This window comes from Microcebus murinus, chromosome 25, assembly GCF_040939455.1.
Source record: "Microcebus murinus isolate Inina chromosome 25, M.murinus_Inina_mat1.0, whole genome shotgun sequence".
Taxonomy (NCBI): Eukaryota; Metazoa; Chordata; class Mammalia; order Primates; family Cheirogaleidae; genus Microcebus; species Microcebus murinus.
Window position 1 is genome coordinate 22,402,075 of NC_134128.1, and position 14,628 is coordinate 22,416,702.

Below are 14,628 nucleotides of genomic sequence, written 5' to 3' on the forward strand. Positions count from 1 at the left end.
AGTTTAAGAGCAGCTCAACTCTGGAAATTGTGTATCAAACGCCAACGTGCAGACACAGAAAATCCAGACAGTAGGTAAGAGGCAGCCCCAGAAACCATTTTCCCCAGCACAGCGTTGTGCCCAAACCTCGTTTTTGAACAGGTGATTTTGTGCCCCAGTAAAAAAAAAAATTTTTTGAAAAAATAAAATAAAATAATAAAATGCATGATTGAATGAAGTAAAAAAGAAAAATTAAGGAAAGAACAATGTGGACAAGTCCTTCCTAGTGTGGAAACGGACGAGTGACCTTCTCCCCTGCTGCCAGAGCATCATTTTCGGTTCCTGTTCGGTTACACGGAGGCGACCTGTGGTCTGTCGCCGCCGTTCCGGGCACTCAGAATGCGGCCGCGGCGGAGGGGCCCCCCAGCTGGGCACCGGCGCCCTCCGGGGGTGTCCCGCGCGCGCCCGCCGCGGCCTGCGGGTCCCGGTCGCAGCAGCAGCGGAGCGACAAGCGGCCAGTGAGGAGTGACGACGGGGGAGGGGACAGGACGCCCGGGGGAGGGCAGACGGAGCCGGGCGCGCCGCCTGTGCGCGGCTGAGCGGAGCGCGCGTCCCTGGGCCGGGGTCCCGGGTCCCCTCGGGCCGCGGGCCCGGCGGGGAGGGTGGCGAGCGCCCCCTGGCCAGCGCCGCCCGCGGGGCGCACCCACCGCGCGCCGGGCCCCGCAGAACCCGCGCCCGTCCCCGCGCCCGGAGCAGCAGCAGCGGCGGCGCCGCGCCCGGACCAGGTAGGGCCCCTGCGCCCCGCGCCGCCGGCCCGGGAGGGACCCCTGACTGCAGGGGCCGGGACCCCGGGCAGGAAGGGCCTCCCAGGTCCCCCTCGGAGCTGTTCCAGGAAGGGGCGAGGGCTGCTGCGGGCGGCAGGGCTGAGAACGAAATCGAAAAGAGCTGGCGCCAAAGCCAACTTCGGGCACTTTTCTCTCTCTGTGGGGTGGCTTCTGGGGGGTGCGGGTCGCGCAGGATCCGCGATGGGGCGGGCAGGGGCGCAGGCCTGGGGCGCCCCCTCCTTCCTCCTTTTTCCCTCTCACCCGAGCTAAAGGGAGCGTATGGGAAGAGGGGCGGTGAAAGGAAAGTTTTTGTGTCTTGGCAAAATGGTGTAAGGAGAGGTGTTTTCTGGAGACGGCCACCTGTCCAGGGAGGACACCTGCTTGCAGGGAATTTGCTGGAAGGGCCGGCAGGGCTGCCACCTTCACTCCCGAACAAACCAAGTGTCTGTCTTGTCAAGGCCTGGGTTAGGGTGAAGCAGGTCTTTGATGGGGGTACAGACAGAGGGGAGGGGAGAGGGAGGTCTGGGCGCTCAGTCCTGTAACCTCGAGTGAGACGGTGTTCCGGCTTTGGGGGCCATGTTACCGCAGTGCAGTCGGGTCAATACAGTCTCTGTATGGACTGGATTTTGGAGAGCCGCAGCTGCCCATGGGAGAGTGACTGTTTAATGCTAAAGGTGTGGGCAGTCCCCACGCGCAGGAAGAGAGGCCCAGAGACTGGCTGCACTGCGGGATTCTTGTCATTTCTGCAAAGGGAAGGACCACGGAACTGCCCTGTCCTCCGGGCTGGCCGTGCCACTGTGCCGGGTGGCCGTGGTGCTCCTAAGAGATTACTGAGTGATGGCACAGGCTGACGGATGTCGAGGTGGGTGGGGAGTGGAACGAGAACTCATTGCTTTTTCCTGTGAGTGGGGAAAGTGGCCCATCTGTGCCCAGTGCCCAGGTCCCTGAAGTTCCTGGTGCCCTGGAACCTCCAGAGCACAAACTGTACCTGTTGGATTGTTTTCACGAACCTCCTGCGATATCCGAGGGAACCCCCCACCCCCACCCCATGCTTTCCCTCAGCTCCAGCTTCTTTGTCTTTTTCTTTTGGCAAAGAGAATTCTAAGGCATTGGGATTCTGGTGCCAGCCTTGTCCCCTAGAGCACCCGTCCCTTCCTGGCCGTGTGTGTGTGTGAGAGATAGACAAGCCCTATTGGCAAGGCCCCGGGTCCCCCAGCCCACGTCCGTACCCCAAGCTTGCGAATCCCCGTCTTCATTTTTTTTTTTCCCCTAACGTATCTTTTGGTAAAATTCTTGTAAAATGGCAGGCTTTACACGGCGGATGCTCACTGTCTTTTAAAAAACGCTGTGTCTAGTGGGAAGAAGGGTGACATTTACTAATTTGGTTGCAGATTCCGTTTGAAGTTTATGCGCAGCTGCCTAAGAGCCCTGAGAGCTGGGCCATTGTCTCGCGCAGGTGTCTGCCGCAGAATGGTCTCGTTAGGCCCTTTCTCGTGCCCCTCGGACGTCCGCCTATTTAAAGATGCGGCATAAGAAGATCTTGGAGAACCTGCCAGGCCCCAGCTGCCCAACTCCCGCACGTCAGCCATGGCGACTCAATCAGATACTTTTGTTCTTTGCTTTTCTTTTCGCTCATGCACTTTTGTTTCTGAATTCCGGAAATAACCTGTTTCCGGGTCCTGTGATTGTCTTCTGTACTTTTAAAATGCGAACTCCCAAGGAAGACTCTTGTCCCTCTCCGCTTTGTCACTTTCATTTCTGCCACCGTCCTCCGCTGTGGTGGCTCAGGATAGTGAGTATTACCTGGGCAAACTTTTACCTCTGTCTTCTCACCGGCTCCACCTGCCGCAAGAGAACGCCACGCTGGGTCTCTGCACTTAGTTGACATGGCGGGACTCCTAGAATTTTGACTTGTGTTGCTGTCTTGCTTGTCTTGCAGGTATTCACAGAGATATTGTTCGGTTATTCACACCTCGGCCCTCTCTGTAATCTACACTCTGTTTCTCTTGCTCACGGCTGGCCCTGGAGGCCGCACGGCCCATTTGTCATGGGTCGTTTTCTATACAGATTCCTCATCCCATTGTAACTTGCATTCTCTCTCTTCTGCGGAAAAGACCGAATTCTTCCATATAATGAGTTAGATGTTTCAGCTAAAATTCCTGTGGGTTGGGTCCAGGATTTGCTTTCAAGAGCGTGGGCTTCTGGCACAAATCTATAACTTCAGAGACTCAGGACGGAAACCGTCACACACAAATCTCCTTAGAATGCAGTATTTAATTATAGTATGTTTGCCTTTCTTTAAACCGGGAATTAGAATGAGCACTTCCCTTTTAATGCATCTGATATTATTAGAATTACTGATTGTGTTGTTTGCCCCTAAAATTGCTCCTGATATATTAGTCTAATGTAAATGGTTTGTTAACAAGGGCATATTTGATTTCAGGTGATTTCTTTTTTATAGAGTTCAATCTTTTATTTTTTTTTTTTAAAAAAAGAATTTCCTCCAAATTATTTAAAATGATACAGTTATATGATGAAAAATCCCAGAAACACAGATGCATCATGTGATTCTGTATTTTTTGCCCAAAATCAAAATCTGTAATTAAAATAGGGAAATTAGCATTAAACGCATTCTATCTGTTGCTGTCCATTATTTTAAAACTTTAAGCATCTCATTTCTAAGCAGCTAGCCATCCAGCTTAGCTTTTCCATAATTCTTCCAGTTTGTAAGGCAGAAATCCTGAGAAAACTCATAAAGAAACATGATGTTAAAGCAGAAGAAACACCTTTAAGCAAAAGGGGTTTCCTTACAATGATGGAAATATCTTTCATTATTTTAACATGCCAGGCATTTATATATACACAGTCAAATTCTGACTTCTCTTTCATCCCAACATATTCCGGGGGCAGATTGAGAACCAGGGCTCACCCAAACGCAGCAGAATCGTAGCTTATACTCTGGGATTAAATTAGATATTTAAAGTTTCTCATTGTGACAGCACGTCCTTGTGCAGCTTACTGCAGGTTGATGCTAACTTTTGAGTTAAGCTAATACTATTAGTAATAATCAGAGCTAGCAGAAGAGTGAAGAAGGGTTCTATTGAGTCATTATTGTTTACAATTTGTGTGCTGGATATTATACGCAGGATTAATCTGCAGTCCTGGGTGACTCACCAATTAATTCCTTTAATTATGGTGAAATAGGCATAACATGAAATTTACCATCTTAGCCACGTGTAAGTGTACAGTTCAGTGGCATTCAGTCAATTAACCCTTTGCACTCGCTTGCTTTTTTTCTCGATTCCTTTATTCCACTTAACCCTGTCGAGTCACACTCGACATCCGAGTGCAAAGGGTTAACGTTGTTGTGCAACCATCACCACTGCCCATCCACAGGGCTCTTTTCAACTTATAAAACTGGAGCTCTGTCCCCATGAAACACTAACTGCTAAGCCCCCTCCGCCCCAGCCTCTGGCAGCCCCCACTCTGCTCTCTGTCTCTGTGATTGTGACTATTCTACTTCCCTCATGTAAGCGGAATCGTACGGTGTCCGACCTTTGGTGACTGGCTTATTTCACGTAGCATAATGTTTGCAAGGCTCATCCATGTTGCAGCATGTGACAGGGTTTCCTTATTACTTAAGCATGAATACTGTTGCATCGTATGTGTGCACCGGAGTCTGCTTATCCATGCATCTATCTGTCCATGGCCATGGGGTTGCTTCCTCCTTCTGACTGTTGTGAATAATGCTGCCAGGAAGGTGGGTGCACAGATATCTGTTCAAGATCCTGCTTTCAATGCTCTCGAGTGGAAGTCCTGGGTCATAGGGTGATTCTATGTTTAATGTTTTGAGGAGCCGCCATACTGATTTTCAGCATTTTACGACCCCGGCAATGATGTGCAGGGGTTCCAGTTCTTCCACGTCCTCACCAACACTTATTACTTTTTTGTCTTTTTGATAGTAGCCATTCTAGTAGATGTGAGACGTTAGCCAATTAACTTTATTCCAAATCACTGGGCGCCTGGTGTCAGGGACCTATAGGCAGACACTACTCCTGAGTTGGTTGATTTGTTCCCACCTCGGCGTGTGCCAGTACTCCTTCTTGCCGTGCAGAATCCCTGGGGGACCTCCTACGCACGCAGCCCCTGAAGGACTAGGGGAGCCATGGGCAGGAGAGCCCCTAAAAGACAAACAAAACGTCCCTGTAGGTAGGGTTATCCTACCTCCATGAAGGACCTGTGATTCAGAAATGCATTGCTGTCGAGGCAGAATCAGTATTAATAACCCTGAGTGTGTAGGATGCTCTATAGAAGACGACTCGCAGCGTCAATTATCTTGTGTACGTGACCAGACTAAAGCAAATTCCCAGGAGAGAACAGAAAGAGAAACTGCCATTGATGAGTTCATCGGGCTTTTGTTGTGAGCCTCAGACCCACACACCGCACTGCTACGCAACCCGGGTGAGAGGCAGCCGGCAAATAGGAAATTAGAATGAAGCATGATGAATGCACGAGATATTTGTATTATTGTGTGTCAGTGTCTAGTGTTATGCAAGTATTATATATATATTTTTTTTCCTTCTTCCTGTAGCATGCAACCCCACGTGGGCTGTCGTTCTGTCCGCAGCTACACCCCAGTCACTGCAACAGGGCCTGGCTCATACCAGGTCCTCAGTAAACATGCGCAGAATGGCCGCATAAGGGTTACAATAGGGGGACACTCATGATGTCACTGGAGCACCTAGATTCGGGGTGTCTGAGAAGATGCCCCAGAGCCGTAAACGACAGCTCAGCAGAGACCTGAGGATAGAGCCAGGCCGGGGGGTGGGGTGGTCCGGGAGGCGGGAGCAGTGTTCACGTGATAGAACGACCCCGCGGCACCTGCCCACAGCATCCTCACGAGCGAGACCTGGTGTGAGCCTCTCAGGTGAGTGGGAGTGAGCAGGCTAAGCCCGGAAGCGTCCGTGTAGACCTCTACTCTCCTCGCTCATTTGCTGAATTTGATCTTAATCAATTAATCGATCACCTTCTCAGAGCCCCCCATTCTCCCTGTTTGTGAAATGAGGAGCACAATGGTCTCGATGGCAGTGATGTTTCCAGAACCAGCACAGGTGGTGTAATCGTTGGCTGAAGCCCGGGGGTGGGGGTTGGCTACGTCAGATCACACGGGGCCAATGAGCAGCTTAGCCCTGCCATTCATCCTCCAGGCTGGGACACGTTTGAGAGTGAAAGGGGACATTATTAATGACAAAACCGGGAAAGCAGGTACAAACCCAGAGTGTCCCGGGCAAACCGCTCTGCAGGGCCACCTTACTTTTAAGTCAGACAGAAGAGTTTGATCCTGTTCTAAGAACAGGAGGAACCCGTTACTGGTTTCCCTACCGATGGATGTCAGCTCCGTTCAAGTTCTCTCCAGCATTTCGGAGTCGTTTTACCTGGCCGAGAACTCGGCACCTGGCTGGCCTCGTAAACTGCTCCACACCTTGGCAGCCGTCCACTCACGAGGCACTTAAATGAGCATCCGCGGGGCGTGGGCAGCTCAGAGGGCTGCGGGTGGGGAAGACAGCCAAGGGTCTATTCTTAGCACTTTTAGCTAAAGAGCGTGGGCTGGTGCCAAGTCTTTTTTTTTTTTTTAAGCCTGTCATGCCTAAGGGACTGGGTGCGGAGTGTTCACAGGAAAGAATCTCAACCTAGTGGTTTAAATGTCTGCACAAGCAGAATGGGTATCGTCCTGGAAGTTTTTGCAAGCAAAACTTCCCCATGGACTGCACAATCTATGGGGGAGGAGAGGTCCTAAAAGTAAACCGACAAAGCGGATATAGTCTAATGATTATTGATCGGTCACGATAGGCCACCGGTCGTGCTGAGCGCTTTACGTAGATGATCTCGTAGGTGCTTTGAGAACAGGTGGAAGGGAACCACGTCCCGACTTGGAGGATGTGCAAAAAGGTTCCAGAGAACAAGATGAATGAGGTGGGGATGGAAGAAGTTGCACAGGAATTAGCACAAGCGTGGAAGGAAGGGTGGGGAGACAGCGAGGAGGTGAGTCTTTCAGGAAAGAAGCTGAAATCTTCTTTCCTGCAGTTTTGGGAGAAGTTCATCTCAGCATCTAGCATTTTCAGGGCGGTAGGATTCAACATTTCTCATGCTGTGTTCACTTAAGCGTTATAGTTATGCTAAAGCAGGCCTCATGCACAGTATTTTTCAAACTGCAAGATAGTCCATTAGTGGGTTATGACACTAATTTTGTGGGTGGTGACAGGTGTGTCTTTAAGAACGAAACAGAACAGAACAGAAAATACTGGAGTGTGTTTCATAGAGTAAGGGTGACTATTTCACGAAATTCTGTATCCTTTGGTTTGGGACATATTAAATCTGTTTCTTAACCTTACCTAAAAGCTTGAAAAGGGACTGGGCGTGGTGGCTCACGCCTGTCATCCTAGCACTCTGGGAGGCCGAGGCGGGAGGATCGCTCAAGGTCAGAAGTTCAAAACCAGCCTGAGCAAGAGTGAGGCCCCGTCTCTACTAAAAATAGAAAGAAATTAGTTGGCCAACTAAAAATATATAGAAAACATTAGCCGGGCATGGTGGCGCATACCTGTAGTCCCAGCGACTCGGGAGGCTGAGACAGGAGGATCACTTGAGCTCAGGAGTTTGAGGTTGCTGTGAGCTAAGCTGATGCCACGGCACTCTAGCCCGGGCAACAGAGTGAGACTCTGTCTCCAAAAAAAAAAAAAAAAAAAAAAAAAAGGCTTGAAAAGGGTAATATTAAAATATTCTAAACTATCCTACAAGCAGAAGAAAGAGGCAGTAAGTAAACATAAAATGTAGCTATACCAAGAACTCAGAAGAAGTTATTTTAATAAAGAGAATATAGGAAAGGATAAAAGAGGTGAAAAAAATTCAAATTAAATGATAAGAAAGAGTTTAAGAATTCCTCAGAACAAAATCATAATTATTTTAAAGCTCATTAAAACAGTTAAGAGTACGAAAAGTTAAAAAGTAAAAGGCTACACAATTAGATATCACTTAACCCCAGTGAGAATGGCCTTTATCAAAAAATCTCCAAACAATAAATGCTGGCGTGGTTGCAGAGAGAGAGGAACACTCCTACACTGCTGGTGGGACTGCAAACTAGTTCAACCTCTGTGGAAAGCAACATGGAGATATCTTAAAGCGATACAAGTGATTCTACCATTTGATCCAGCAATCCCATTGCTGGGCATCTACCCAAAAGATCCAATGACACTCTACAAAAAAGACACCTGCACTCGAATGTTTATAGCAGCACAATTCATAATTGCAAGGCTGTGGAAACAGCCCAAGTGTCCATCAATCCAAGAATGGATTAATAAAATGTGGTATATGTATACCATGGAGTACTATTCAGCTCTAAGAAACAATGGTGACATAGCACATCTTATATTTTCCTGGTTAGAGCTGGAACCCATACTATTAAGTGAAGTTTCCCAAGAATGGAAAAATAAGAACCACATATACTCACCAGCAAACTGGTATTAACTGAGCAGCACCTAAGTGGTCACATAGGTGCTACAGTAATAGGGTATTGGGCAGGTGGGAGGGGGGAGGGGGCGGGTATATACACACATAATGAGTGAGATGTGCACCATCTGGGGGATGGTCATGATGGAGACTCAGACTTGTGGGGGAGGGAGGAAATGGGCATTTATTGAAACCTTAAAATCTGTACCCCCATAATATGCCGAAATAAAAAAAAATTTTTAAAAATTAAAAAAAAAGTAAAAGACTAAAGTCAAGAATTCGTATGATAGGAGTATGCCAAAGATAAAATAAATGCAAACATTTACACACACACGAATGTTGTTTTATTTTTTTAAGAGTAATAAACTACTTAGGGGACACACTTAAAGGTAGAATAGCCCCAAAGTATGAAACCAAAGGGAAAAAAAATAATCTTTTAAAGAGGATTAAAAATAAATCCCAGCCCTAATAAAATAAAATTAAAAAAAAGGGCACTGGCATTTAAGGGCTGCTAACAACAGCTAAGCTTCAGCCGAGGGAATGTCAAAGCCAGCACTTGGTTGGGCTTCTGGCCCGCGTGCCGCAAAAGGCCATGGTAACCGCCATGGGATGCCACGGAGGGAAAAGGCACGGAGTCCACTGTGACATTTCCCTCCCGGGAAGAGCTGGCTCGGGGTCACGAAAGGGCAGGCAGAAGAGTTATGCTCTCCTCCACCTGCGGAATTAGGAGGACGCCTCCTCCTGCCCAAGACCCGGCATCTTCCGCGTCCCAGCCCCTCCCCTCTCCCCCCGTCATGGCGTCTCCACGCAGAGCCCCCTCCTGTCCTCCCGGCTACGGGAAGATAGGGTGGGCCCTTAAGTGCCCAGCACCCACCTGCCTCTGAGACCTCCCGGAGACCCTGTCTCAGACGCAATTCCTGCGACCCGTCCGTGAGGTCTCCCTTCCAAACAGGGTGCTCTTTGCCCCTCCCACGTAACTGGCGGATTTCATTAAAAAGTGTCCTGTTGCCTCAGACCTTCACCGGGTCGTGGTGACTCGTTGACTACTGGCTCTCTCTTCTGCTTCCAGCGCCTCAGGGGACTTGCAGCTTCTAGGCGTGTCAGTACTGGAGCCCAGCCAACGCTGTTTTCATTCAGTTATTGCCTCCGGGGTGAGCTCACCTGAGGGCACGTGCCGGGTCTTCTCTTTCTCTTCCTTTTTTCTCTAACTCTTGGCGCAGGGCTCGGTCTGGCCCTGGAGCTGAGAAGGTTCACGAGGCCGCCTGTTGCCAGGGAGGATGGTCCATTTCCCTGGGGTCACCAACGAGGCGGTTTCTAAGCATGACCGTCGCGCTTTCGGGGCCTGGTCATTCGTGGTAGGCCCCCTAGGCACCCCGATTTCTGTCCGTATTCTCCACGTGAATTTTGGGGGTGCAGACTGAGAAGCGGCATTCGGGGACAGGTGCTCAGAAACCCTTGGGTGCGTTGGTCTCTGCTGGACGGACCGGTGTCTGCCTTGTCGTCTGTTGGGTTCCCCCCCTCTGAGAGCCCCTCCGCCCCGCTGCTCTTCCATTTCCCTGTGTGATGGTAGGCGCCGACAGGTGGCTGTTGGCATACGAGAGTGCTGCAAACCCACGAGCTCGGCCCTTGTAGGAGAAGAGACGGAAGAGAGGCCACGGAGTCCCGCTGCGTCCTTCACCCTGCCCGGCCCTGCTCCGCCCGGGGCATGCCGGTGTCCCCAAGCTGTCCAGGGGCAATGGAAGTTAGGAGGCGAGACTCTGCTTCAGTTGTGCCATGTTGACCGTTAACCACTTCGGTGCGGTGCTCACCAGCCCGAGACGCCTCGCCGGAAGCCGACGCCCACAGTCCGCACGGTGGTCTGCGCTGTGCATTGACCATGCATCCGTTTTGCTCTTGGGTGACGAGGAAAGCTTGAAAGCACCGAGAGCTTGTTTTCCTTTCCAGGCAGCTTTGCTTGTCATGTAAATATCAGAATAGGTGGCATAGACATATATGTTTTCATTACGTTATTTTAAAATGTTCACAATGTTATTTTGATGAATGAAAAATTAGAAAAGTCTTATCACGGCTGTCGGCTAAAGCCACCGTGCGTGTTCATCTGTGGCTGTCGGCTATAGTCGACGCTCGTCCCAAAGTGGTTAAATGAATGAGTGGGATTGGGTGGTCTCTAGGATTTCCCTGATGCTAATGCTTTGTAGCTGGTGTTCATGGGGGGGGGGGTCCTTTTGGCATCCACGCGTTCCCCCAGGCCTGGATCTCACCTGGGCCGCGGGGCTCAGAGAGAAGTGGGTAAGTTTCAAGGACCCCGGGCTGTGGTCGACCCGTCCCGTCACAGCTGTTGGTGGGGTGGCCCTTGGGGACTGAGTGTTGCCTGTGACCCCTCACCCATAAGCTGAACTGCAGTCGCCCCCACGGGGAAGTTATTCAACTACAAGTAGTTTTGATTTGGGGAATTAAAATGTAACGCCGTAGCGGCAACAACGAAACATCGTTTCTCCCACCGTGTGGGTGGTGATAATAGCACAAGGACGGGTGTAACAACCACGTTTCTCCAAAAACGACAACCTGATTTCCTCAGCGGGCTATATTCCTGGAAAATAAGGTAATGATGAATACAGCAAACAGATGGAATCTTCTCTCCTCTAAGAACGGGAACTCTTTTGCTTCTTCTGCATCAGTCATTCGAAAAGAAAAACAAATGAGTGTACATTTTATGTGGGACATAGTCAGGCTACTATACAGAGTGGTAATATTGACAGTAGCCACAAATAAAACCTTTCATAAGAAGAACTGGAATTATTCTACTTCTTAGATACAACCGAGCCACTTCTAGACAATTTTATTTAAAAAAAAAAAAACTCTTAACGTTGGTGAAAATAATTCAGTGAGAAGTAACTTGCATAACTCTGAATTCTGAGCCAGAAGCAGCTTAAGTATTTGCCAAAGGTGCAGCACAAGGTCCTTTAGCCTTTTTCCTTCCATTTCAGTAAAAAGCAGGATTTTACTAATGGGATTCTTTCCTGGTTCCTGGGTGTTGAGATTTGTTAATATTTATAGTACACTTGAGAGCCGTGGCTAAAAGTGCTTTAGGAGAGGTAATGCATCTGATTGGGAGGAAAAGGCTGTTTGTTACTCATTAAAATAAAATAAATGCAACTTATTTGACCAAAAAAGGCTAATATTGCTAAGCATAAATTAGCACATCATCTTAGAAATTAATGAAATAAAACCCATCCATTAACAGTTTCCCATAGTTGGAGCTGGCAGAAAGAAATGTCAACACATAACATCATATTTGAATTTTTATTATTTCAATAGAATTGAAAGGGGGAAAAAAGCAAACCCCTTCTCTTCAGAGAACAGCCTTGCAGTATGCAGAACACAGAGAATATGTGCTTACTGAAATACATAAAATCAGTTTTCTTCTAGGAAATAGATATTTTCTCATGGAAAAAATAATCTAGACCCCTGGGTCTAAATGACATAGACATAGCGAGAGATCACACTATTTATTCGAGTACTGTCGTATCTCAGGACACTTAGCCACACACAGCTAAGAAGGAATTTATGAAGAATCATCAAGCATTCTTGCAGGTTCAGAAAGTGAAACACACATTTGCTTGAAAGTTGGTCTGAAAAAACTACCCACAGGAAAATTCAAGCTGAATTCCAGGGGATTTTAATCCACGGGCCACATTTTCTCAGTCTTTTTGCAAGATAGAATCAGAGGATTACATTTTTCTAAGAACCCCTTTTTTGAAAAGCTATGCCCTAAGCAGCTACATGTGACAAAGGCTTGAAGTGGGATTTGGTAGCAAGTGATTAAGGATGAAGTGCAAGCTGGGGCGTGAGGACACAGGGGACCCTGAAATTGTCAAGGGTACGGTTTGTTATTTAGCGGACATGTATCTATTTGACCTACGGTATTGCTTTGGACATAACTGCCGTGGAACAAATTGCCCCCAAACTCAGTGGCTTCAAATAACGCCTCCATTGTATCTGCTCTTGATCCTGCAGGGCAGGGACGTGGGCTGCTCTGGCACCCGGTGGGTGGGTCTCTCTGGGGCTGCAGATCTGAGGCCGGGTCACTCCCATACGTGGCCCCTCGGTGGAAGGTTGGGACTTCACACACACACACTCACACCTCTCTTTCTCCCCATGTGGCTCCTTTGGGCCTCTTTTCACAACAATCAGATCCTAAGAGCCAGGGTCACAAACACACGAAAGCAAAAGCTCCCATCTCTTAAGGCCCAAGGTAGGAAGTGGCACAGCATCAGCTCTGCCGAGGTCTATGGGTGGAAAGAGGTCACAGGCCAGGCAAGACCCAGGAGGGGCGGCAGAGAGCACCTGGGTGGACCGGGGGGAGGGGGCACAGTGGCATCGCAAGAGGGCAGGCGGGACGGGACAGGCCGATGCACCCGTCTTTGGAAAGCCACTGAGCACACATATTTACGCTGTTGATGAGCCCACGTTGCCTAAAGAGGACCTCGTTTATTTTGCAATGTTGAGCCTCTAGTCTCACCGTTCACGCAGCTGACGGGATCTTAACGGAAACAAAAATCTGACCTTTGTGCTGCACTTTAAAATGCCCTGGTGGCTCCGCACTCCCTACAAAATAGAATCTGGACCCTTTCGTGAGGTTTGCCGGGCCCCTTCGTGGCCTGTCCCCTGCCTGCCCGGGACCCAGCTGCCCCGAGGCCTGGCGCCCTGCAGCTCCCCACGTGCGCCTGGCGTTCATCAGCACAGCTCTGCCCTGACCGTGCACTTCCTGTCACTCACATCCGCGCTGCTAACCCCTGAGACGCCACCTCCTCTGAGAAGGCGCCTGCAGGCTGTGTCAGGCGTCCCTCCTCTGTGCACGGTGGCACCCTGTGCATGGCATGGTGGCACCTTGTGCATGGCACAGTGGCACCCTGTGCATGGCACGGTGGCACCTTGTGCATGGCACGGTGGCACCCTGTGCATGGCACGGTGGCACCCTGTGCATGGCACGGTGGCACCCTGTGCATGGCATGGTGGCACCTTGTGCATGGCACGGTGGCACCCTGTGCACAGTGGCCAGCACAGCAGCGATGGGCTGGGAGCCCCGAGGGCAGGCTCTGCGTGCCCCCATCCATCCAGTCTTGCCCTGGCCTTTAGCAGAGAGTCCCCTGAGGAACAAGAGCTCAGGGAATAGAGGTCGTATGTCAGCTCAGTACAGGCCGGTGGCAGAGAGGGAGCAGTGCCCAGCCTGGGGGAAAGACCAGAAAACCCCAGAGCGCTGGGCTCAAGACCGCCCAGTGGACACTGAGAACGCTCTAGAAAAACCAAAGTCGTGACACGAGCGTAGAAAGTAAAACAGAAAATCCGATTCGGCGTAGGAGAAACCGAGGCGCGTGCCGAGGTCAAGGGCGTGGAGAGGAGAAGGGGCGGCGGTGAGAAGGTCAGGTGGCCGTGAAGGTGGGGGAGGGAGGACCTTGCCTCCCCCACCCAGGGTGTCCCTGACCTGGAGTCAAAAGGCAGGACACTCGGGACCCAAACGGGCAGAACCTCACACCTCCAGAGCCCGGGCACAGCTCACCAAGTGACCTCCCTGCCGCCCGGAGCTACTTGTAGGTGAATGACTTCTCTGTGGGGGGTGACTGCAGCTCAGCTGACGGGTGAGGGGTCACACGCAACGCTCAGCCGGAGAGAGGCAGGGCAAGGTGACACTCACTCTGAAGTCCCAGCTGAAGTCACTCGCGTCACGTGACCGGGTGTCTTCACTCTTGCGCCAACCTGACTGAACACCTTTAAAGGGAAACCGCATGTGTGCCTTTAACTCTAGTTGACAAGGGACAGGGGACACTGTGTTACTGGGGGGGAGGGGGTTCCGGCTAAGAGCCACCTTGAAAGAGCCCATGGCTGTCTTTTGACAAAGTAACTGCGAGGAATGCAGTCATTGCCAGAAATTATTTCTCTGCTGACTATTGAAAGAAGAACACCCAGAAATTATTTCTCTGCTGACTATTGGAAGAAGAACACCCAGAAATTATTTCTCTGCTGACTATTGGAAGAAGAACGCCCAGAAATTATTTCTCTGCTGACTATTGGAAGAAGAACGCATGATTGTGGTCCTTTTGTCTCTGAGGGTGTAAAATAATTATAACTGACACAGGCTGAGCTTTTCTTTTTCTTTTTTTTTTTTTTTTGAGACAGAGTCTCACTCTGTTGCCCAGGCTAGAGTGAGTGCCGTGGCGTCAGCCTAGCTCACAGCAACCTCAGACTCCTGGGCTCAAGCGATCCTCCTGCCTCAGCCTCCCGAGTAGCTGGGACTACAGGCATGCGCCACCATGCCCGGCTA

At 50.1% G+C, this 14,628-nt stretch overlaps 1 protein-coding gene across 1 annotated transcript in view; it reads left to right on the forward strand.

The window, feature by feature from the left end:
* Nucleotides 1-508: 508 nt before the first annotated feature.
* Nucleotides 509-14,628, forward strand: part of PRKCQ (protein kinase C theta) — a 98,558-nt gene continuing 84,438 nt past the window's right edge. Inside the window, exon 1 of the mRNA XM_075997654.1 lies at nt 509-764. The gene's annotated coding sequence lies outside the window, so the exon portion shown is untranslated. The remainder of the gene's footprint in view (nt 765-14,628) is intronic.